The following is a 25,591-nucleotide window of genomic DNA, read 5'->3' on the forward strand; positions in this document are numbered from 1 at the left end:
ATTATATGACGTCACGGAATAGTAGGGTTGTTATAGCGCCCTGTGTCAGTCTTCTTAGCCAATTGATGATTTTCCAAATTTAGTTATGAATTTTAGTAAAAACTGATTGTTGAACTCATGGACGGACAGGTGGATGGACGTATGATTTGACGGATGGGTGAATGTACAGACGGATGGATGAATGGATGGATAGATGGATGGATGGACTGAAAAAATATTTTCACTTTATGGGTGTCAATATTTAAGAAAATCTCAAAACCGTGTACGACTGTTCCGCAACCACTGGTTTTAATTTAATCAATTATGGGCATATTTGGACCCTGGCAACTGTATGAAGGATTGAAATTTTATTCGGTCAAATTTCATCGTGGCAATTGTGTATGCTACTGGAGAATAATGCTTATTGCGTGTACATCTACAGTCTTGTAAAGTTACAAAGAATATTGAAAAACACGACGGCACGGCGGATTGTATAAATTTAGATTCCTTTATCTGCCAAAGAGCCTTCTTGACATACTCCCTTCAAACGTTTTTTCGGGGGACGGAAATTGTAAAAAAGGAGTCAGGCATAAATATAAAGGCATATACAGTTGGGGCAAAATATTTTAAACGTCTAGAAAGATGCAATTAGGCTTCGACAATGATGTCAACAATATAAATAAAAGTGTGTAAGTTGTCAATGAATAAAGCATTCGATGCGACAATTCAAACTGTATCTTCATTTATCTCCCCGCGTCACACAAGGACTAGAGTGCACAGTGCAGACGATGTCTTACTGTTCACGTATGGTTCACGTGACTTCTCGTAAACCTCAGTAACAAGTAATTGCGACTGTCAATGGCGTGTTAGACTACCAGGCGTCAAACTAGATGTCTGATCAGTTCAATCTAAGTGTGAAACCGTGGGTCAGTTCATTCTACATGTGATGCCGACCAATCAAACTAGGTGTTGGATCAGGTCGATCTAAATGTGAAGCCGACCAATCAAATTAGGTGATGGGTCAGTCCATTCTACATGTGATGCCGACCAATCAAACTAGGTGTTGGATCAGGTCAATCTAAATGTGAAGCCGACCAATCAAATTAGGTGATAGGTCAGTTCAATCTAAATGTGGAGCCGACGAATCAAACTAGGCGTTCGGTCAGTTTAATCTAAATGTGAAACACAAATCGACGAGAAGCAACTCAAAATGCAGCAACAATACTCTCTGCATTGTACAAATGACAGTTAGTTGGCCAAATAGTGTATGCATAGTGTTTCAAGACTGATTTTCCCCTACATATACTCTACTCTTTCGCACGTGTCTTATGACGTCATACACACCAGGCGAATGAGGGCAGAACGGCCTGTCCAACTAGCATTTTCTACGAGGATATCATAACCATTCTACAAACACATTTCGACCGAAAATGCCATAAGTGAATACTGGCGACGACGACTTATCTTGCAATCCAAAAAGCTGAATCGAAATAAATGATAACATGTAGGAAACCTAAGTTTACTCATCCGTCTAAACACTTGCATATGTACATGGACCCACAGGCTTATGTACATAAAAAACACACACTAACATAAACATGTACATGCGTTTAGATACAAAAATATAAACATACATGATAATAAAAAGATGGGCGGACGTACACTTTGCCTAAGAAAAATTGTTGTATTATATTGCCATCGACCATCAATGTTTTGTCATCAGTGGGTTATGAACAGCTTCTGATTAAAGCACCCCACCCTTTAAGGTGGAACGCGCCTCGAAAGTGAAAGACTCTTTCTCAAACTTTCCTCAAGTAATATGTCACCCATTCTCTTTCAAAACTAAGAATAAAAATCGGGGGTCACCGTGCAAATTTTGGTACAAGACAAACAACCCAAGATTACCGATATTTAAAATTCAAAATGGCCGCCATCCCTGTGTTAACTCTATGGACAAAAATAAAATTTTCGAATTTCGAAAAACTAAGCCGAAAGTTTCCTTTCGCCAAGAGCTTTAAAATGAACTCCAACAAGTGGTGTATCAGAAAAGAATGGTAAAAGTTTGAGAGTCCGAATATCTGTCCCCAAGGTGCGTTCTACCTTAATGCCCGGCATCCTGGCCATCACAAAAATCTAAAGCGGTTATTGTTAACGTTTTTGAGCCTAGCCTTATTAGAATAATATACCATGCGTATGGTCTAGCTACGTACATCTAATACTTGTATTGCCACAAAAATAGTCAGATTCCGTATGCTCACAAATAAGCAAAACTATACGGGACGATTCGCTCGGTTACTTTTCATTTTGTCCCTTTTTACTATCATGATGATCATTTAAATTATTGGGTCATTGGCGAAAGATACCGTGTCACTTAATGAGCCATGCTGAACTAATGCGGTAGCATTGTTACATTCGATAATTGTCCCGCATTAATGTCGCGTCAACATGGCGACCTACATCTTGAATGGTATTTATATTTTCAAAAACAACATCTCACCTTTTGAATAAAAAAATCCGCTTTTTCAGCGTTTTGACAGACGAGTTATCGTTAACGCCTGTCATACTATTGAAAAGCGAAGGGATATGCAGTTGTACATGATTTGTGTACCGCGGGCGTCTGTTTTTAGTGCTATCAGTGAACAGACAACTGTTTGCTTGTATTGAATTAGAATATCGGTACCTGACGCGTCACAGGTCATAACATACCGAATTGAATTTCATTCGCATCGTTTTCAGGAGTTGATATATGTATAGTGAATAATTAAACAAATAAATTTCCTAACAAGTATCCATAGACAATACAACTAATTTTAAGCTTACTTTTTGACCTGACGAACATAAAACTGGCAGAGGAAAAGACTCTTGCACGTACAATGTCGTAAGCGAAATATTTTCCAGATTTTGAAAACGCGTCGATGTCAATACAGCGACTAAACTAATTTTACTGGAATGCGAGATATTTTATGCGGAATTCCTAAACTCATATTAGACAAGCAATCGTTGAACATTAAGACCCTCTCATTCCTTTGACTGCAACGAAAGCCTCTTTGAACCTTTCAGTGAAAATTTTGAAATTACCGCTGCATCATTTGGCTGGCCGCGCAGCAGACAATTCCAAAATGGCGGCTGACATAGGTGACTTTTTTCATTGACAGAGATCACGGGGCACGGAACTCTGCCATTTTCTTTGATCCGAGGCTCGCATTCAAAACACTTTTACGGAAGTATTTTAAATTATGTCGCGAAATGTTGAGATAAAATTTCCTATCATAATTTGCTCGAATCCGTCGTGGTAGTAGAGCAACAGCTGAATTTAGACAAGTGATAATTTAAATATTCAGGTTTTTGATAATGGTTTATCACCTGTTGGATTCCTCAATTATGAGCAGAGCTCCAGTTTACACACTTCGATGGATTCGCTTTACAAATAGGAATCCAGCCTTTATAAGACAATAAAAAAAGCAAACATTGGATACATTTTGGCGCAATTTACTGGTATTTTCTGTCAATTGCTTTGCCAACATTTACCTCTTAGTACTTGTGCTTCATTGGTCGATATAGTGTGTTAACTTAGTGTATCGATAACAACAAAGAACCTTGGTGAATAATGTTGTATAATTATTTCGTCCAGCATTGATGAATGTATGGATAGATGGATGGATGGCTGGATTAACAACATACAAAATGTATGTATGTATGTATGTATGTATGTATGTATGTATGTATGTATGTATGTATGTATGTATGTATGTATGTATGTATGTATGTATGTATGTATGTATGTATGTATGTATGTATGTATGTATGTATGTATGTATGTATGTATGTATGTATGTATAATTCAATACATACATACATACATACATACATACATACATACATACATACATACATACATACATACATACATACATACATACATACATACATACATACATACATACATACATACATACATACATACATACATACATACACATACATACATACAATACGTATAGAAAGTAAAATAAATTTCCAGGACGTCAACAATGGAGAGTCATTGATACTTTGTTAAACACAATGTGGCAGTCAACAGTTTGTTTCACTCGCACTTTCAACGCAATGACTGCTTCTGTCAATACAAGCTAAATGGATTTGGCATTTGCACACACTGTGAACCGTAGCACACCAACCTTTAGTGAAAGTACACACCCAACAGAGTCTAAGCTCGTTAAAATTACTCCTAGCTCTGACAGGGCAGGTTCAACGTCTATAGACTTAGAATGTAATGAATTCATAATTGTACAACAGGCGTGAATAATGCTTTGTCTCCTGACATTTCCGGAGCCGAATAATTATATCGCATTGTTAGATTACTAGACGTTGGTCGCAAATACTATTAAATCTACACATTCGATTATATTGGCAAGCCATTGGAGCAAAATTTAAAATAAAACCTCAACGTGTGGCCTACATTGTCCGTCCTGAAAAAAATAATGAGCTGTACAGTTGAATAATTTCTCTTCTTTGTCTTTTTTTTGTGTATGTGTACAACTGTTTCATGATTAGATTGAATAAATTGGACGATTAAAAATTAGAAAAATATGAAAGTGTGCCAAAACGTAGACGATGTGACTCGAATTCATACGATGCCGTCCGTTGAAGAATTTTCAGTTTCATTGCGGATCGATGTTGTGGACGTGACAGTGTAAACGCGAAGACAATCATCGTAGGGAACGATGAAAACGCTGCTGAAATATTTTAACTTACCTGTGGCTTCATACTATATTTAATTTAAAATTTTGTCGCGCTAAATCCACTGGACGAATAATGAGATTCCTTCCAGAACACTCGCTGAATAATTGTTTTTATCACCGTCTTCGGCGCAGAGAATGACCCAAGACGCAAAACGTCTCGTACACCTGTTTCTCCTAGGTCCTGAAGACGACGCGGGAAATCTGTTGTGGGGCAGTTCTGTTGCTCAGGTCAGCGAGACAGTAGAGCAAAGACGCTTCCTACACCGCTACGCCCTCGTCATCGTCCAGCTAGCATCGTCTCGGTCGCAACTCTCCGCCGAATACGGTGCACGGAATTCGTACGGCGGTCGGTGACGAAGGTGGCATCACACGCCGGGAACATTAATATTCACTATCGTTTCTCATTTACGGGAAAATGCTTTTATCACCTTATATTTCCTACCTTATTTCCTAGAGAAGGAACCATTTTCATTGAAGGTAGGGCCAAGATGATTATGCGGCGCACATCGTGGCACGCATGCGCTATGGGTGTTGCAAAGATTTCATTACTACGTTTGAAGCGTTCAACCAATCACGGCGCCTACTCGGCAGCTCAACCCTCGCCTCCTGACACGTTTTATCGCGCATGGAATCGCGCCCTGTGCGAGGTCTGTATTTGCTATCCGTCACAATGTTTTGTTAGCTACAACAATGCAATTACCGTGGGCCTATTTTGCATTTTCAGAGAACCTTCTTTCCATATAAGGCTTGACTTCATTAGAACGTTTCCGATTTATCACGAAGCCAGACGAAGATTATTTGACGTCAGGACTAGTATACTTTGATCGGTCCGCCTGTGGGTGAATGTTTGCCGTGCAAATCGCCCAGAAAGACAATAGCTCTGTACACGCAATGGCAAGTGATGGCGTCATCGTAACAGTTAGACTATTCTCGTTTATATTAACGTCATTATATTGTAGATCATCAGTCGATCTCCAACAGAAACGCAAAACTGACAATATTGTAAGTAGTACCCCCACCCGATTCCTCGGCTTGTAATCATAGAATAGCAAAGTATCCAATACGTGTGTATAAATTATTGATAGGTATGAACAAAGCTAAATTTTCCGTTCAATAGTAAATGACCTATCAAGTACTGTTGTTCAACATTTTTAGGGAGACTGTCATACTCATTTGACTGCAATTTTTATTATATAATATTTGAAAAGCATTACATAATAAATATTTCGTGTTAATAAGAGTGTTACACGTTTAATACACAATCAGGCTTTTACGCAGTTGGATATATATATATATATATATATATATATATATATATATATATATACATATATGTGATATATATGCGTGTGTGGGTGTGGGTGTATGTATGTATGTATGTATGTATGTATGTATGTATGTATGTATGTATGTATGTATGTATGTATGTATGTATGTATGTATGAATGTATGTATGTGTGGGACAACAGCGGATAAGAAATACTGGGCGTAATCCCTTGGCACCAATTCTTTTAATCCTCTGTTTTTCCGGTACCATGCCATGCGTAGTTTTTTTCTCGTTTACACTTGCACTGGTGCAGTTTCTACACCTTTTAATCTTTTTCGTGTGAATATTTGTATGGATAATATTTGTCATAAATCGTTTTGTATGACTTCTGTTTTCAATGTAAAATACGGGTCTTTGTATGAACGAATTCACGATAACACTCTGTGTTCGATGGAGATGGAGGATATCTTCTCAAGTCTGACCATTTATCCGAAGCCTAAGTGGATATCACATCAAAGCCAACATTAGATGTTGCTAATAGTGAAATAAAAGTATATGGCCCACGGACAAGATTATAGGCGATGAATGGCAGATTAAAGGCCTACGTATGTTACAGAAAGAGATACTTGATGTGGTATAATGGAAAGCACCACACCTGCAGCTACCCACGTCTCTCTATAACCTCGACGGCTTGACTCTCCTGTCAAATTTTCAAATCCGTGATGGTCGAAGCGCTGCAATGGATTGGAATTTGCAGACTCGTTTACGGATTAGGTTATACCATCTCTGCAACAACCCTTTAGGCAGAATCTTTACTGGTTCAATGCCCGATCAGTATGTTACTGTACCTATATATACATGTGTGATGGTGATATGTGATACTGACCGAGTTTGCTACAAGTCTACCAAGGATAATCGCCCTCCTGCTCTGTCTCGTCGTCTGTCTCTTTAACCCTTTGAGTGCTGTAATTGTTCCCACCAAAATTTTAGTGCAACATTTTTTCCAATTTTTATGAATTTTTCTGTAATTTTTCGGTACTTTTGGACCAAATGGTCATCACATTTCATCGGCTACAGTTTGTTATCAAAACTATGACAAAAATCTGCAAACAATTGACTGGAGTATATTTTCTAAAGGAGACAAAAATTGACTTTGGCGCTCAAATGGTTAAATTCGTCCGTATATTCGCGGGCCCGTGTGTGTCGGAATAGTGTGTACAGCTATTTCAGAACTCAGTCACAAGACACTCAAGAAAATTCACCAAACGTCGCCCAGAAATGGCCGCCATGATGGGAGAGTGTCACCCGGCTAATGCGTAGGCCCAGCGTGCCCGGAGCACGAGCTATGAAAGGTGCCGAATTGAATTCAGGCGGCAGGAATGATAACTTGCGATCGAGGATCTCACTGTATGATCTAACATCCCCCTGAGTGCCTCTATTATTGTACCTACGGGATAAAATCGCAAATAATAAAGCTAGTTGATTGTAAAGCTTTCTGCAAATATATCACTGGCATCCGGGCATGTAACTCGAAGTTGTTTACAGAACCTTTGTAAATGACGACCAATAATGTGACCTCTGTAATTCTGAATGAAAGGGAAGACAGGAAATATTGACTCAATTGTGGCATTTCTCAATGTTTGCGAATATTTAAAGCTGTTGAAATACTAGTGAAGATTACCAATGGACTCAGTTCACGATCAACATGCTGAGAAAGAGAAAAACGTGCAACTCAAAAAAGTAAAATTTTTACTCGTATATTGTGTCGAAGTAAACTTGTCGATATTCTGAGACCTTTTTCATGGATAACAAAGCTGACGTTGGTCTGTAGGTTTTGAATTTGGAAACGAATCACCACACACCTACAGTTATTTGAAATCCACGACGTTTGTATTTCTGTGTTGACTCTAGAGGTAAAATTAAATATTAGAATTTCGCAAAAGCAGTCCGGCGAAAATTGAATCGTCTGAATAAGGTTCGAAAATGAGTTTACGCGCTGTTGAGCACAAAGGTGCTATTATCACTTTGAGAGTCCGAAAATCTATCCCCGAAGCGGGTTCATGTTTGTCTTCTTCAAAATGGTTACAAATGAAGGATTTAATGAAATAAAAAGAGAAGTTAAGTATTTTTGAAACAAATTGATACTTTGACCATATGTTTCACTTAATTTCAACCTACCATGGTATTAAATAAAAAAAATATTGATTGCGTATGTATTTGCTGTCGATAATAGTGCTACATTGTGATTTAAGTTAGAACTCGCCTCGAAATGAAGGACTTTAACTTTTGCTCAAACTCTTACCGATATTTGAAATTTAAAATAGCCGCCATGCCTGTGTTAACTCTATTGGGAAAAATAAAATTGTCGATTTTCAAAAAACTAAGGCGATGAAAGGTTTACTTTCTCCAAGGGCTTCAAAATGAGCCCCAACAAGTGGTAGATCAGAAAAGAATTGTAAAAATTTGGGAGTCCGAATATCTGTCCCCGAGGCGCGTTCTACCTTAAATAGAATTTTGTTTTAGCTGCGTCTGTTTTTAAAACTACCGACCGACGTTTTAAATTGGTCGCCGGTCACAATACCGTAGATTTTCTCCCGGATTTTGCACCCGGGTAGCCTAATAGAAAGTTCGGAACCACTTTGCGAATCATTTTATGTCAGAATTCACTAACTTGATTTATTTTGTGATTTGGAGCCGGTCAGCGCTTTACTAGCTCTGATCCAAGATCATAAATGTGAAGCGGAAACACTTTGGATTCTGTCAATATAACCTCTTGCGAATTGACATGAGGCCAACGCAAGAAAATGTCAATGGAAAACAGTGTTGATCAGGTAGTTTCCATTACAAACTGAAAAATGTTTTACATCAGTATTTGATAGCAAGGTATTTTAAAATCAAAATTACACCCATCGGTTTCTTTCGCCTTTCTCATGAGATTAATGAATTTAAATCTCTTTCACAGTCGGTCAAGATCGGAAACTAGACAACGTGTAATGATGTTATCGACAAAAAAACGCTATGAACATATCAAGGTCATTCTTCTAAAATGCATAGAAACACAATGTTTAATGAATGATACATTAATAACACAAAGTCGTCACTGTCACCTACTTGTAAAAACAGACGGCGTTACTTCATCGCACTGTTGTCGTCGAGATCTTATTACTTGCAGGTCACACAACGCGTACGCGTGTCGTCATGGTGATTTACTCCCACGTGTCCGAGGATAACATTAAAAGTACTTGTAGGTAATGTGCATGGCCGGCACGCAGCCAGAGGTAACGTCATGACGTCATTTCAATTTTGGCGGGGTTTTTTTTTACGTCCTGGCGTTTTGTTGGAGCATTTTCAACTTCTTTCTCTGTATAATGCGGTGTTTACTTTAGTGTCTGAAATCATAATTTATGCGTGCGCATGCTTTACGTGAAAGCGCAAGTTTGCTGAAGAGGGTCAGGGTGACATGAGCACTGTAATGAAGGGTTATTAAGTAAAAAAGTAGTCTTATGAAGACATTAATAGTGCCTTGTAGGCCCGCTGTATTCCATTAATTCGTGTTATTAATGTCATTAACTTATCCAAAGGCTGCTCATCGGGCACGCATGCATGTACTTATGAAAGAGCATTTGACCCCCATTGTATAAGATGGCGGGCAAACGTTATTATGCGGTGACACTATTCAAGAGATTTACAAAATTGGATCGCTAAAACATGAAAATACACATATGATAACGTTGTACATCAGGTATCGTGTATTTGAATGGGTAATTTGGAAAACCGGGTCGATAGACAGGCCATTGACTTTAACAATGAATCTTAATTCTTCAGTGGTTCGTGTTTGGAACTTAAAGTTTCCTTGTCGAAGCGTAAATGTATGTATGGCACTGCATTTTTTTTCGCATAGCTGGCACGTTTTAGTGTTGAATCAGTGTGACTGACGTACGTACGAACTTCCCTCAACTGTGACGGTGTCTCTTATCTAAGTCTAAGTTTAAAGATACCTCCTTTAACAACTCGTGGCTTTTAGGCAAAACGACACTACCGAGGACTTAAATTTTATTGTCTTAAGGTAGTATGCGCCTCGGAAGTGAAAGACTTGAACTTTTGCTCAAACTTTCGTCGATGAAACTTTCAATCACTCACTTACCAAATCAAGAATAAAATTCATGGGTCATCTTGCAAAGTATGGTACCAGAGAAAAACAACCTAACATTTACCGATGTTTGAAAATCAAAGTGGTCGTCATCCCTGTGTTAGCTCAACGGAAAAAATAAAAATTTTCGATTTTTCTAAAACTAAGACGGTGAAAATTTTTCTTACACCAAGAGCTTTAAAATGAAGCCCTACATGTGGTAGATCAGTAAAGATTTGTTAACGTAGGGGAGTCCGAATATCTATCCCCGAGGCGCGTTCTTCTATGCTGATCAATGTACGATAATTTGTAGCGTTATTAGGAGATAGGTGGCTTTAATCAGAATTTTAGGTGAGGAAGGTTTGAAAAGTCCATTCTATGTAAAAAACGGCGCTGATTCCAAAAAAAGCAGTCTTATTGACCCACACAAGACAAAATTGCCATTTTGGCCACTTTTTCCTCAAAAAATGGTCATTTTTGGTCAAAAACTGAAAATCACTTGTTTTTTTTTCACATTTGGAGATCAAATGATGTATGAAAAGTTCATTCCATGTAAAAATGGGTGCTGATTTCAAAAAAAGCAGTCTTATTCACCAAACTCCAGACAAAATTGCCATTTTGGCCACTTTTACCTCAAAAAATAGTCATTTTTAGACAAAAATAACTTAAAACGATTCATTTTCTTCGCAATAATAGATAAAACGATGTATGGAAAGTTCATTCCATATAAAAATGGGTGCTAATTTCACAAAAAGTAGTCTTATTTACCAAACTCATGACAAAATTGCGATTTTGGCCGATTTTCCCTCAAAAAACGGTCATTTTTAGACAACAACGGAATACCTATTGTTTTCTTCACATTCGGAGATCAAATGATGTATGAAAGTTCATTCCATGTAAAAATGGGTGCTGATTTCACAAAAGTAGTCTTATTTACCTAACTCAAGACAAAATCGCCATTTTGGCCACTTTTCCCTCAAAAAATAGTTATTTTTAGACAAAAAAACTAAAAACGATTCGTTTTCTTCACGTTTGGAGATAAAACCATGTCTGGAAACTCTGTTCCATGTAAAATCGGTGCTGATTTCAAAACAGACAGTCTTATCGACCTCACTTAAGACAAAATTGCCATTTTGGCCACTTTTCCCTCAAAAATGGTCAATTTTAGACAAAAATAACTTTACATGGACAAAAGATGGTATGGTTCTTGGTTAGGCTCAACTAATCCTTCTTCTTTGAGGAATTCAATGTAGGTTTCATTGACATTAACCAATTTCATTCGTGAGTCTTTCAAAAAAATTTCACAGTTTATATATGACAATAACTTTAGAAAAGCATTTTTCCGTCTATTTGTATTTGTTGTGCCCATCTCGTTTTCTTCTAATTAGTTGCTTTTGAAATATACCTTCTTCTGCATGTATTGTAATATTTGACTTCTTTAGCTATGAAATCAATATTTCCAAATTCACGGAGGAAAGGCTCATCTTTTAGTTGCCTCACTGCATTTAAAATGCTGTCTTGTCCTGGTCTAGTCACACATTCAGATAGTGTTTCAAAACCACCGGGAAAATGCTTGCGATCTAGGCCATTGCAGAAAATACACTTGCTTTGAAGCACTCCGGTAGTTGTAGTAGTTCCCACTGTTGATTTCTCCACCCTAGATCTAGTTTCCACAACATCAGAAAAAGTTTTTCTTTCTTTTGAATGTACCTGATATGATGTAAAGTTACTGTACAACTACTGTGAAAACCATAATGTGGCAATGGTTCAACTTCAAAGTTAATAGAATCACATAAAACAAGGTACTTTGATCTCTTCTGATATGCTTTCCGTAATTGAGCTATCTCGCCTGCTGTCTCCCATGTCTGTTTTGTAAAATGAGTTACTGCCTCATTTAAATGTTCTCTATCACCACGCACATGTGCAGCACACACTGCAAAGGCAACTCTAGATTATCATTCATCTTATTAAAAGACAGGAAGGCTGTTTAATAAAGAGAATATAGTATGGAGGGATAGACTTGAAAGTAGACACCTACTTGATTTCTTTTTACAAAGGTACTCAAATATCGATCCACTGTATTTTGTTTTTCAATTCAATCAGTTAACAAATTGTACTGTATACTCTGAAGATTTTTTTGTATCTCGGAGCCACAAAGAGTTACTAGTAACTTGTTACTTCATTTAATAGCTGTAGATTGTTCTGATACAGGATTTTAGAGAAATTATCTGTAATTAAACTTTTATGGAAGCACAAGTGTACAATACGCCTATTATATCAGCACAGATGATGAAAGCTTTTCTCTCAGCTCTGCTTCATCAAAGCCAACACGAGTAACTTAAACGAGAAGAACATGAATATCTCGTTAAAATCTCTTGAACCTTATTAGCATTCAAATGTACTTGTAATTTTTCGTATAATGTGAATGTTGCTATACCTTTCTTTACTTTTTAGGAATAATGAAACAACACCAAAATCCGAACCACATGGCAAAGAAATCAATCTTTCATCACAAAAACTGCTAACATTTGGCGAACAACGTCATTCTATGTTCTAAATATAACCTATCTGATGTGATATATTACTTTTTTAATTAATATCGGTCACCGACCGGTCTTGATCCGACACTGATTTTCGGCACCAATTCGCCTCGCAAATAGTCGCACGTAGACAAACCTAATACGCCTCACTGACGTCACCAAAGTGAACTCAGTGGCGCACTGTTAGAGATGTTGCTATCCATATGAGAGTCTATTTACGCAAGGGGATAATTCACACTTATGCAACACACACGAACAGAAAGCACAAAACAATCATACAAAACCAGAAACAGGGGTTTACGCCAAACATCGGGGAGCTTTTTAGTCCACCATGACAGAAATGATAGTGGTCAAACACACGATTTAATATGCATCAATAGATCTCCAATTGTGAAAAAAAAATAATTTTTTCCTTAATTTCTTCTAAAATGATCTTTTTTAACAAAGAATTGGTAAAAATGGCAAGTAATAAGACTGCTTTTTTGAATCAGCACTATCTTTTACATTGAATGGAATTTCCATACATCATCTGCTCACGAAATTTGAAGAAAACATTTTTTTCAGTTTTTTTCTAAAATGAAAGTTTTTTGAAGAAAAGTGGCGAAAATGGTAATTTTGTCTTGAGTGGAGCAAATAAGACTGTTTTTTTTCAATCAACACCAATGTTTACATTTGAATGGATGTTCCATACATCATTTGATCTCCAAATGTGAAGAAAACAATAGGTTTTCCGTTTTTGTCCAAAAATGACCATTTTTTGAGGGAAAATCGGCCAAAATCGCAATTTTGTCTTGAGTTTGGTAAATAAGACTACTTTTTGTGAAATAAGCACCCATTTTTACATGGAATGAACTTTCCACACATCGTTTTATCTATTATTGCGAAGAAAACGAATCGTTTTAAGTTATTTTTGTCTAAAAATGACTATTTTTTGAGGTAAAAGTGGCCAAAATGGCAATTTTGTCTGGAGTTTGGTGAATAAGACTGCTTTTTTTGAAATCAGCACCCATTTTTACATGGAATGAACTTTTCATACATCATTTGATCTCCAAATGTGAAAAAAACAATTGATTTTCAGTTTTTGACCAAAAATGACCATTTTTTGAGGAAAAAGTGGCCAAAATGGCAATTTTGTCTTGAGTGGGGTCAATAAGACTGCTTTTTTGGAATCAGCGCCGTTTTTTACATAGAATGGACTTTTCAAACCTTCCTCACCTAAAATTCTGATTAAAGCCACCTATCTCCTAGGGTACTTATGTCAACCGAAACTTAACAACAACATAAGTAAACGATAAGTGTATGAATTGTTTTAAAAGGACTTCATCAGAAATAACATTGTTACTACATTTCATAAAATACTTGCTTTAACAGTCAAATTTTAATATTTCTGAGGACAATTCCTTATTTTAAGGTAATACTAGTTACGAAAACAGTGATAACAGAACAAATGATAATTTCGTCATTGTTGTTTTTGTCCTCGTCCAATTGCTGCATAACCATCACTGTCACCGCATCATCATCATCATCATCATCATCATCATCATCATCATCATCATCATCGTCGTCGTCGTCGTCGTCGTCGTCTTTGTCGTCACCATCATTGCTTTTGACGTCGAAGTTGTAGTCCCCTTCGTCGTTAGGGCCATCTCATCATCTTATCGTTGTTATTGTGGTTCTTGCTAGTTCTAGTGCCGCCCGAATCCACCAACTAATCAGACAACCAGAGCCAGAAATCTATGGAGACTCGAAAGTCAATCGGAGGGATGAATAAATGAGAAAGATCAAATCTGACGTCAACATACTTGTTGTGGGTGTTTTACCTTTGTGTGCTACGCGCATGAAATCAGAGACAACTTGAATCCTCCTCGTTAGAGGGTGGCTTGGTTTTGTTTGGCAGGATTATCGAAGAGGACAACGACCGTTGGAAATCGCTCATCGTTTATGTCGTGTTCAGTTTCTCGACGAATGGTGCAACTTGGGAAGCAACTTTTGTCTAGGGTACCCAGAGTTTAAGATCTGACATAGATCAGCTAGATTTGTTTGTTTGTAATGAATCTCCAGCGACAGGTTTGAACTTCTCTGCGTAAGATCTCCGAATATTGTAGAGTGCGAACAAAAATAATTGAGACACAAATCCAGATGAGACAAATTAGAAATGGATAATGCTTGCCCAGGAAGTAAGTGGCATACCGTGTTTTTACCAAGAAGCCACTCTGAAGTGACAATAGTTCTAACGTTCACGTTGATATTTTCGTTGCTAACTCTCGTTCTGTGAGACAAGTTCATGTTTTGTTCGTCTCTTTGACGTATAATATTGAACTCCACAGTATTACAGTAAAAAACATATTTTGTACAGTATTTAACATTGTTGTTCACAATTAAAATTCTAGTTTTGGCCAAAATTCAAATGTCGACAACATATCCAGGCTTTGTCGTCGAATGGAACACAGGGCATTTCTTTATGATTTTAGGGGAAGAACAAGAAACTGTACTTAGCATTCAGAACAAAAATACTGGAAAATACGTCAAAAGCTGCCGCTAATGGAGTATTGAGGCTGCGACAAATGCTATAAAACACGCATAATAAAGAGCACTGGCCTGGGGACAGAAGACGACAAAACTCACATGTACGAAGACGAATGAATTTTCTGCGACATCAAAGCAACCGCTGTCTTGTCGCTTTCCATTTTAAATCTAAGAAGTCAAGTGTAAGCGGAATTAAGCAAGGCTTTATCCGACATCAATGTCACTGTAGACTATGGCGGCGACTTTCTCTCCTGGGATTACATACACTCATTTTTTGTCGTTGAATGTCGATGCTATTGTCACTGTTATACGATTGCCTTATCACACCTACCGGAATATTTTGTCTGACGTAGGAACTTTAGACTTCAAGTTAAGCAGTAGCGGGAACACAAGATGATATCAGTGCATTTAAGTGGCTGATGCGTTGCACTTTCTGCAATAACGAGAACGCAGATGTTGACGTATTTCATTCATTGAACTACTGACTTCAACAGTTGCCAGTGTGACGTCATCAAAACTGGAGCAACGTGCCCAGATATGGATTACGTCAGCGGCATTAATTTCTGTGGTTAAGTAAGTGCAACAAAGGGTACAGTGGTTCTTTCTAGTTTTCCTCGCTTTTGGTAATTTATGGTTTGCAAAGCTGTTCAACAATCTTCCGTGCCGAACAGGTGTTACAAAAGTTTAAATTCATTTCAAATCTGGAAAATTAGTACTAAAGATATCGCACGTGACTTGTTGTTGTCAGTTAATTTTATTGTATTCGGTTTCACTGTCATCAAACTATTATTACTGCAACTGTATCCCTTCGGGGAATAGCTTGCGAGAGGACGTAGGGATACAGAAATAGAATAGTGGCCCAAAGTCTTCAAAGATAACACTGTTTATTTCTTTGAAATGGATCTTACATATTTCCAGGTGTGGTCCCTTCTCCCTTCAGCCTTCCATGATTATGTTCGTAAAGACACCTCCTATACACAATCTGTACAGTGGATATTTGCATACAGTTAAATGCAAACTCGTCATTTCATCCTCTATTCAAGTGGATATTATGTGTGATTAAACCCTCCCCACTGCAACTTCAATACCATTGTCATTTTATGGTTTCTTGATACATTGGTCACTCGGCGAAAGGTAACAAGTGTAGGTATTACGTAATAATGGCAAAGATGACGTCAAAGTGAACGACCTCTGTAACACTACCCATTGCATCGTCTGGAATTATGATATCATTTGGACCGCCCTATTATAAAAGTCATCGATACCTTCAGTTTTGTTTGGGAATACGATCTAAATTTTGATTGGTTGGATTTATTCTGAACCATATACTCTAGTTAACATAATTCAAGGTCGAGGCTATCTACCGGTATCGGAAACAGAATGATGTTCATTATTATTGTCTTAGAAAACGAGTGGATTTCCCTGCTCATGTTGCCGAAGCATGTTAAAATTCGAATCAGCCGTTCAAACACAGCATACTGTTTGTAATATGCAGTGTCAATATTGACAAATAAATTGTTGACAAATAAATGCCAATGGCGACGTTGGAAATTTCATGTGCAGCGTGTATTTACAAGATGTACACTAGACATTTTAAAAATGCTTTTCAAAGTAGAACTAAAAACCTGTATTTTACAAAAAGAGCGAAATACTAGAAAATACGTAAACATTCCTTTCTTTCCTTCTTTCTTTGTGTAAAAGTTGCGGGAGTCTCTTTCTCTAGCGTTTTGAAGTGACGTATAATCTGTATCCAAGCAACAATCACATCCCTACCTCCTCTCATCGATGGGGGTCATGCGAATTACCGAGGTGTTGTTTTCGATAATTGATGAAAACAAGTTGTAAATAGCTTCCAGATTTTAATAAATGCAAGACAACTAGACCTTTTACGACCTTTTCAAGAGTTCAAACCAATTGGCGAGTGTTTTCACAATGGTCAATACAGCGTTATACATTTTTAAATAATGTGGAGTTATACGATTAAAAAAACAATTGAACAAATATTGTATCTTTCTTTTTGACGTTATCGGTCGGCGCTAAGGGAACAGAATTTAAATGTTAATGATATTTTGAGGGGGCGCAATAAGCAAGAATTTTACTAGCGCCCTGATGTTGCTTTACCTTTTCACGGAGGCCATCTGGGAAAAACAATCTAAAGACACTACCAAAGAAGTTACGAATGAAAAATCCTTGCCCGATAAATAATTGACATTGAGCTACTTCAGTACACAGAACATAAACACGACCTCAGGGAGTCGTTTCTGAACAGAGTGACAGAACTCGGATGATATGCCGAGATGACAGGCTGACAATATAGTATCCTTCTCGTTTAATATCTCTAGAAGGAAATCATGAATAATATCACATCGTTCATAATTCATCAGCCCATAGACTTGGCGAATTCATCTTGAAAGTCGCCCGAACAACAACAACTGAACGGGATTGACGGTACAAATCATAGCTGCGGGGTGTTGTCAAGCTCACAGCTGATAACTCGTAACGGGTGTTTGGGATTTACGCGAGACGGGTCTTCAGTAATGTGCCAGTGGAATTATCAGCTTAATGGGCTCTGGTAATCGAGAAGTGGCTAGCGTGAATGGGCGGCGCGATCTCGAAGCAATCAGTGTGTGGAGAAAATAATATTTTCTGTCGACGAAAGTACATTGAAAACGTTAACCTGTGGAAAGAATGGTAAATAAGTAAGACCAGCGTTTTCGCATAATGCATACAGATATGTGTAACTTGAGTTACTCATATATTTTTTCTGTGGGTTATGTGTCTTGTAACACATGCTTTAGCTGTGTGGGACGGGCCACACAAAACATTTAACATTTAATATATAATATAGGTGTAGATATATTTGTACTCGGATTGTGTGGTAAATATATTCTTGTCTTGATCAGCGCACTGAAAATTGTTGCTATCAGTAGTGCGGTTAAGTTATTGGTGCGACTGATGCTATTTTAAGTCGCAAAAGACACTAGTATCATTCTTCTTTCATTTCTAATGGCACCAATTGAGATCATGCAGTTTTGAGATGGCTTTCTTCAATGACTTGCACGTCAGACTCCACGGTGCCAGAGAACCCTTATGGCTAGCCTGCGTGAAAGATTTGAAATTAGTCTTGGAGCAACGTGAAAGGTCTATGGCTGAGGTCTAACTTTTCGATTCAACCATCCGACAAAAGTTTGTCAATAAACGCTGGTTTTACAGAAAGCTAGTAAGCGCTAGTCTTTTATGATATCACAGGTTAGTAGTGTTTGCTTTGATTTCATAGACACATCATCAAAATATGCGCACGCCAGAGTCACGTTTTCCTAGACTTCGTCTAACTGCTGATGCATGGGTATCATGGTTGATCAGCATACTATTATCTATCGTTGACGATGCGAATGAAAGCATGAATCAACGTAGAGGCGGACTTTGTAAAGAGAAGAACGAAAGATTCAAAGACAGACATACGAATTGACAGATATACAAACTGAAAGGCGGATGGACATGGACGGATACAGGCGAGAAATTTGTAAAATGATAGTCCAACAGAGTGACTTTGAAGACAATCAAAGAAAGATATCCTGGAACATTACGCTGATACACTGAACTCTATTCTTTTTCCCTTGTCTGCAGTGCCGTCAGTCTCGCTACAATGCAACCTGACTAACCATATTACCATGGTAACACAAATGAATAGGTCAATAAAACAACGCCTTTCTCTTCATCGCGTCCCGCTATGCCGATACTGAGATCAGTTTGTTATTGGTCATTGAAGGATAGTGCAGCCTGGCAGGAGTATGTAAAATTGGCAGATGGCAGATTTTTAACCAGGAGGAGATTTTGCCGATAGTCTTACTGATCTCTTCAACATAATCTCAAAGAAACAAACTGTTTCTTTATGTACTTGATAGAGAAAATATAACAAAGAAAACAAGTAAGCCAGTGCGTTGGTGATTCTTCTTTTGGGTGACAGACACAGTGCAAAACTCTTGAATTTCGCGTTCTTTGGCGCATAGTGAGAAGAAAACCGCGCTAATATTACCGCCGCCGGATTGAAGTCAATGCCTGTTGACTATCAAGGCTTGTTTCCTATTCTGACGTCAGTAGCAGAGCTTTTGATAAAACAGGCTTTCTCCCTTGGGGCGTAGTTTTTTGTTCATGACATTTTCTGCTTTGCTAATGTACGGATGTGAAGCAGTGTGCAGCCGACAGATTTCGTTTAAGTTCCTTCTCACTGGTTTCAGCCATTCGCCTCGACAGACTGGATCATATTTTATGACCTTGTACAAAAGCCTTCGCCATGCACTTTGCTACGAGTGAAATGCTGTCGATTTCCAGGGTGTGTGTTCTATGTGGCAATGCATGAGTATATCTCATGTCCAATAGACATGGATTTTCTTCTGATTGCGAGATCTCGCGAGACTTTAATACATACCCGTAGAAACAGGTTTCCAGCTAAGTAATACAAGTCAAAACTTTGTATGGAACTAGAAAAAGTGCAGAACTGAGCAAAGGTTGCAACTTCATATATTTTATGCAGTGTTTAACGTAATTAGCGACTTGTCCTGTTTTACGCAGTTTGTCCTGTGTTGCGAGAACGCGTCCACTGCGAACCACATATTCTCGCGATATCTCGGAATGTCACGCGCGGTTCGGAACATGGTCAATTGACATGTATTTTCTTCTGATACGGATATTTCGTGTATAAAAGATGGTAATTGCGTTGCTGCGGTCCATAAACTCACATTTTTACCGATAAATGTATGATATATATCATGTAAGGTAATTTTATATTAATAAGTAGCTAGTAGTTGCTTGCTGCTGCAAATAAACAAACAGAAAAGTGTTAAATAAATAAATAAATAAATAAGCAAATGGGTGGATGCATGAACGTATGAATGAATGGATGGATGAACAAATGAACAAACAAATGAATGAATAAATGAATGAATAATACAAAAGGTGAATCTTTCAAATTTTCCTTCTAACAAAGTAACTTTTATCTGCGTATTTGAACTTCAACGTCGCAATAAACGTCGTTATTCAACTTACACCTGACAGATAACAAATACTATCTGTTTGTTGTACGAATGCCAAGAATCACAGTAATTAAATTTTACTTTTAGTTTCCTCATTTTATTTCAATAGTGTTTGATGGGCGTTGCACTGTCTCTAGGGCAAAGTTTGAGGTCAGATCTTGTTCAGGATGTCGTTCTTTAGCCTTAATTATCTTCATTTTAACAATCTATCATTGATGATGATGATGATGATGATGATGATGATGATGATGATAATGATGATGATGTCGTCATATTACACTCTTGCTTACCCGTTCAAATTATTGAATATTTCAAAATTCTCTTAAAAGTATCAAATGTAAGGACGGTGTAACCTTTCTTCAAAGCTCTTTTCACTGCTACAACCGGGTATGCGGGTGTGCTGCACTTTTAGCAGGATGTGCTCAGTCACTTCGAAGATGGCGACAGGACAGTTAGCTGGTTTTCTTACAAATTGTGTTCTATTTCTCTTAATAGACTGCATTGAGTCTCCCTGATGCATTCATTATAACTTATCATCACTACTTTGTGTATGTGTCTGTGAAGACAAGTCCAGGTTCAGGATTTGGTGTGCTCACTCTGAGCACTGTTAACTTGGGTCTATGCTGTCAGCCACATTCTACAGGTATATCTTAATCATAGATCGTTTGCTGAACACTAGCTGTACGTTTCATTGCATTCAGCTGTTCATAGATTTGATAACTCGTGATCGAAGAATATCGAGTTTTTGATTCTGATGTGGACAGGGTACTGAACTCACCATGAGAGGACGGTGAGTTGGAGACCTCGGTATCAGAGTCAAAGTCAGAGGCTGGTCTTGTGCCAATGAGTGAAGAAGGCACTTGAACTCTAAATGCTTCACTTTGTAATAAAACAGTGGGTACCTCACCCTGTAATTTGGTTTTCGCCCGTTGGACGATGGATGGAGTAAAATACTCACCATCGGCAAATTCATAGTTTTGTAGCGAGAGCGCACGCGCACTTCTCTTTCTGTTGAGCCGTTCTTCAATGTTACGCTTTTGACAAATTGCCTTTTTCCTGGTAATGCCTGCACGACTAAATTATTAACATTTATATAAAATTAAAAAAACGTAAATAATGAGACATTACATGCTTTCTTCTATTGAACCCGACAGCTATTACAAAAAAAATAAATTGTATTTTAAGAGCGTAGTTATCTTGAACATCAAAACGATGGCAAGAAAAATGACTTTGGATTTCGAAGAGATCGTCATCAGACCTCCTCTAATTAATTTTAGACTCACAAAATTAATACCTTTAACGTCTTTTTAATGAAATATATTTCCACGTACCTAACCCTTTGTTTACATGGTATCGTATAACTTCCGTCACACAAAATATTCATAGCTCGCTAATTGAAAGGACAGCAGCGTAAGGTTGTTATTTGTTCCAAATAAAATGACTCTTCTTTATCGTCATATTTACAAAGAGTCTTTGAATGCATCAATTCGACATTGTGCAAGCCAGAAACATTAACATTGAAAAGAAAGATTACTGTGTGTCATTGTGTGTTCTTCCAACATTCAAATGGAAGGATAGTACCAATAGAAACGTCGTTTGGTTGACCCCGCTGAGCTTTACACCGACTGACCTTTTTGTCAAGTGACTTACAGGGAAATCACTCCCGGACAACAAAAGATAAACAGACTTACTAAGTCAAAACAGACTGTCATCGGATTTTGAAGGACTTTTCTGAGTGCTAAAACGCAGTATACATTTCATTGTCAGGTCAAAGTTCAACACTCCACCCTCCGGGGACGATTTTTAAAAATTGAGACCTCTCATCGGCTAAGGGAAATTGAAATATTGGCCTTGGTATTTTTATCCTGGTTATGATCATTAAACGTGATTTATGAAAGTATCTTGTTGTTGATGATGTTGATGATGATGATGATGATGGTGGTGGTGGTGGTGGTGTTGGTGGTGGTGGTGGTGGTGGTGTGGTTGTAGTCCTTACATGTCATGAATATGACGTGACGAGTGATCTCTTAAAAACAAAATGAACACATGTTACAAAGTGTGAGTTGCCATACCGCTTTGCCGTCCGTTTGTTCGTGTCACATGACAGTATGACGTAACCTTTTGTGGAAAGTATCTTCACGGAGTGAAGGAGTTCGGTTAAGGCTCGTCAACCTTTACGGTGCTTTTCCTGTAAACTTCAAATTTGTCCTCTCCGACATTTTTCATGAACGAACCATCGCGATAAAATATTCCAAACTTACGTCAAACATGGAAGATTAGACCTATCTATTTCATGATAAGCTGTAACGAACTTATAATGAGAGAGTCGGTTAATCTTTTTTTTAATTTTAAGCGATGGGGTTTCGCTTTTACAATTGTACACAGAGATGGTTCAGCGCATATCTGATGACACGGAGCAACTTGATATTCGGCCTCGGGCCCTCTCTTTGCGCAAACCAACATTTCCCCGAGGTGACAGAGATCAAAGAGAATGGCCGCCATGGCGAATGGCAAATATTGACGAATCGCTGGCAATATGGTTCTCCAGCACTAAGATATGGGACAACGTTGCTATCAATGGATGCCATGTCTTTTGTCAGTTTTGCATCGTGTTTTGAAGTCGAGTTCATCATATTGTCAGTATCTTGCAATATACCGGCAGTTTGATCGACAAACATGCCTAATGTAAAGCGTGCAAACAGAACAGAAAAAACTGATGACATAACTTCAAATATGTACTAGCGATTTAAGCAGATTAGCTAACATTTCTACAAAAAACGCAAACTTCAGCGTACGGTACAGCGAACTGTCATTTAAAGCTAATATTTGATCAAGATATCACTTTTCATGGTTGATTTGGAGAAGGCCTCGATGACAAACCAAAACACTGAATGAACTATATCCCTTAAAATTGTCCGAGTGTGCATGACAGAGAAAGCGACAGCGTTATTGCTTTTAACATAGTGTATTTAATTATTGGTTGATATTTGGTAGTTTGAAGACTTTTAATTTATTGAAAATGTGAGCCCGAGGCGAGTTCATAACAGCCATGGGTCTCGATTATTCAATCCACCCCAAAATGCCGATAAAAGCTAACATTCAAAACGAATGCAAAGTTTCTAATTGACTTGTTTTCATTCTCTATTTAATAAATAATTAGTGATCATTTAACTGTGAAAGACATACAGCTCGAGTCCTCTGGGACATTTTCTAATATTTTACAGAAATATGGCTTAAATATGCGCATGATTGTAGTGACTAGAGTGCGATCTTCACGTCTTTCAAACGGCAAATAATTTCAAAGCTTGAGACAGAAGAATAACACCTAGTACAAATATTTAATCTGGTCATACGTTTAAAAAGGTCTCTTAATTTCCCAACACGATTAAAGCTACAAATACAACTATAGAAGAAATACTTTAAGCGCGACTGCGTCTTGTATGTTTCATTGCTCAGCATGGATCTCGGCCATACACTGGCCTTCCCTATCTCGACACGGTCATTTTGACTTGTTGCTATGGCAACTGTTCACGTGGTTGAGACTCATGCTGACAATGCTGTGTGGCGCCCAAAATGGGATACGATAGCTCATAAAATCATAAGAAATGGTTTGTTTAATTAACGGTGACATTTATGAAATCAGGTAATAGTCTACAGACCCTCGGAGGTCATCGTGAAATCGTAATGAAAAGTTTCTTCCCGCAAGACTCCCCAGAAGAAAAAAAAACACGGCGGCTTCTTATCTCTTTACCATGCGCCGCAGTGTCACCTGAAAGCTAGCTAGTCAACGGGGCTTTTATGCCTTTTCGTCTCCATTGCCCAAATCTTACAGTAATATAGAGATTCTTTTTACTAAAGAAGTTATAAGATTATTAGATAGATGTAATTATTGTGGACTATGTCACCCTTTTAAATTCAAACTAATTAAATGGGGGCGTCGTCTGCCTGTCCGTTGCACTTTTTCACTAAGGTTGATAACCACAATTCAGTGTTCGTTGACATCTTGTCGTCATTAGTTAGATCACCGAGAAAAACTTCCAATTTGTACGGTTTGATAGAGGGTTGTATATTGTGGGTGAAAATATTGAAGTAGTAACACGTGTTACTCCTGTAGCGGAATCTGAAAGGGGTTAAAAAGTATTTGAAGGGATATACAATTATGAATTAGTATTCTTTAATGATAAAAATAACTTCAAAACAAAACAACAAAACAAATAAAAAACAAGACGTCTGCAAAGGATAATGCCACAAAAAATCGCACAAAGTTCAGATTGATCAAGAACTTGGCATATCAACAAAAAAGAAGGTTTTCCGTGTTCTCATTTGCTGAAGCAATTAAAGTCTAGGGGTCCCTTCTTCACCCTCATCGATCACAGGAAAGCCTGATTAATCAATTATTTCAAGGAACAGCCGCGTAAGGGGTCAAGATTATGCAGTTCGTCAAAGAACCATATTTAAAATGATGAAAAAAATACTCCGACTGATAGCAGTGGGCAAGCAAATGTTTGATAAAGAAAACAATTGTAAACCAGATATAATTTCTCCGCAAGTCAACCAATCAAGCAAGACATTTCTAACCTCCCTATATTTCCATTAAATAACGTAAACATTAAAGACAGGTATGGTGTGGCCATGAAAGACGAGGTTCGACATTATAGAGTACAGTACAGCGGATATGTCGCAGTCCATGGACATTATTAAGACAGCAGAACAGCATGGATTGACGATTTCCCACATAAATTCAGACTTTGAATCTATTATACATAGCTAAGCCCCACGCTTTACCGTGAGGATTACTTCAAAACGTAAACGCACTGTGATCACCTTCAGTGGATGTAATTTTCTCGCAAGTTCAAAGAATGGATAAAAAGAATGATATTAAGTTTACACGGCTGCACCTTTCACAAAAGAGCCAGTGATTCATCTGTCATAGTGGGTGATCAATCGTGCGATATGAAGAAAAGCGATCACATTGACACAATCAGATACGACATCCTGTATAGTCACCCGTCGCCATGGATACGAAGGAATACGAAGGGTGCGTTTATTGTTCCCCTAAAGGGAGGCCTCTGTACCAACAACGTGTAAACGAGTTATTGAGATTACCTGCGACGTTCCATGATTAATGACAAACACCGGAATATACGTAGGCGGGCGGCTGACGATCAGCTGACATAATTAACAGCTATTATTTGAAACCTGACAATGTAACTTTGTTGTAACGGATTATTTTAACCAGTATGCGAGGACAAATAAGGTCAGCGATTATTAAAATTACATTGCGATTTCTTAATCTTCATAATGCTACACTGCATGGATGCACTCAAAGATTGATATCAAATGTTTCATTATTATGCGAATATACGAAATTGAACGTT

At 37.8% G+C, this 25,591-nt stretch overlaps 1 protein-coding gene across 2 annotated transcripts in view; it reads right to left on the reverse strand.

Moving 5' to 3' along the window:
* Positions 1 to 25,591, reverse strand: part of LOC139138636 (microtubule-associated protein futsch-like) — a 102,254-nt gene that overhangs the window by 60,929 nt on the left and 15,734 nt on the right. Inside the window, exon 1 of one of the 2 annotated variants that reach the window (XM_070707104.1) lies at positions 4,732 to 5,139. The exons of the other annotated variant lie outside the window; for it this stretch is intronic. The gene's annotated coding sequence lies outside the window, so the exon portion shown is untranslated. Of the gene's footprint in view, positions 1 to 4,731; positions 5,140 to 25,591 lie in introns of those variants that run through there. 2 annotated transcript variants of the gene reach the window in all.

The sequence above is a fragment of the Ptychodera flava genome, chromosome 8, assembly GCF_041260155.1.
Source record: "Ptychodera flava strain L36383 chromosome 8, AS_Pfla_20210202, whole genome shotgun sequence".
NCBI lineage: Eukaryota > Metazoa > Hemichordata > Enteropneusta > Ptychoderidae > Ptychodera > Ptychodera flava.